At 51.1% G+C, this 1,555-nt stretch overlaps 1 protein-coding gene across 1 annotated transcript in view; it reads left to right on the forward strand.

Moving 5' to 3' along the window:
* Positions 1 to 1,555, forward strand: part of MYOM2 (myomesin 2) — a 59,229-nt gene that overhangs the window by 13,260 nt on the left and 44,414 nt on the right. The gene's annotated exons all lie outside the window — the stretch shown is intronic.

A 1,555-nucleotide genomic window follows, 5' to 3' on the forward strand; every position in this document is an offset into this window, starting at 1 on the left:
CAGAGAGGGTCTCGTGTGATTAGGGGGAGAGAGCGAGGCGTCTGTTTCCGTATGTTTTTCCTCGGCTACAACAGTTGTGAACAGTCACCAGAGCTGACTGTGTGTCCGACTCTTCTGAGGTTGATGACCCAGTTCATTTCATCAGGACTTTTGGAGTGACTGTGCTCAGCCCCTTATGGGTGGATAGCTGAGGCAAGGAACCACTGACCTCCCCTCCCTGCCTCTGGGAGCCAGCAGGATAGGGAGTGGGACCCAGGAAGCCTGGCCCAAGTCTCCACGGCCCCAGGGCCCTACCCCATGCTGCCGCCAGCACGGGCTGCCCTGTGCAGCTGTGTGTGAGTGTGTGTGTGTATGTGAGTTTGCATATATGTATGTGCAAACTCGTGTGTGTGTGTACGTGTGTGACTATGTTTGAGCTCCTGTGTATGTGTGTATGTGCAAGCTCACACGTGTGTGTATGTGTGTGACTATATGTGAGCTCTTATGTGCGTGTGTGAGCTCCCATGTGTGTATGTGTGTGTGTGTGTGTGTGTATGAGCAGAGTGTGTGACTATGTGTGAACTCATGTGTGTGAGTGAGCTCCCGTGTATGTCTGTGTGTGAGAGAGCTCCTGTGTGCATGTGTGTATGTGAGCAGAGTGTGTGACTATGTGAGAGCTCTTGTGTGCATGTGTGTGTATGAGCAGACTGCAGGAGGAACCTTCTTCACCTCTGGCGGCTGCTTGTTTCCTACGGATTCGGTCACAGAGCCTCCTGCTTTTATCTGTCCAGGACTAACGCAACGGGAAATACCACAAAGGATCCTATGCCATTCCTGTCTGTAAGGTAGTTTATAACCCTGGGGAGATACACAAGATGGTAAATTGAGGTGTCTGTGAAATATAAGGAGTACCCCAGAAGAGCCTGTGACAACTTGCCAGATGCCTGGTACTGGCCCCTGGTGCTGTCAAATGTAGCCAGGAAACCAGGCTCGTGGTGATGACGGAGAGCTTGATGGAAAAAAGCTGCTGACAGACAATGCAGCCCTGCGGGGGTGGGGCGCAGAGGAGCTGCCGCTGAACTTGTGGCCACTGCGAGGGTGCTTTAGGTTTGAGGGCGTTGACAGTGGTGATCTTGGTTCGAAAAGGACAGTGTGTCTTATCTTCACTGCCCAGGAGGGCAAGGGGCAGGGAGAGACATGCTTTGTGGTGGCAGAGGAGATTAATCTATGCTTTGTAGTTCTGAGTTAGGATTTAAGGTCTCATGTAAATCCTAAGGTTCTAATTTACCCTTTCTGGAGAGAAGTGACAGGGACGTGAGGAGGGGTCTCCTGATATTTCCAGAGGACGTTGGCCTGGATGCTAGAAGGTGTTCCCGTGCCTAGGTCTTAACTTCCGGGATCCCCAGACCACGTGGTGTCACAGTCTTGGCTGATTAGGGCGGAGCAGGCAGGCCCGCTCTGCACTTTCTGGTTGTGGACGTTATGGAGTCAGCGGATGAAAAATAATAGCTAATTTCTCATTATTTTATCCTGTGTCTCCTTGATGCCCAGTGTCGATTTTTTTTTTTTTTTTATC

Source organism: Bison bison, unplaced genomic scaffold, assembly GCF_000754665.1.
Source record: "Bison bison bison isolate TAMUID 2011002044 unplaced genomic scaffold, Bison_UMD1.0 scf7180017864040, whole genome shotgun sequence".
NCBI lineage: Eukaryota > Metazoa > Chordata > Mammalia > Artiodactyla > Bovidae > Bison > Bison bison.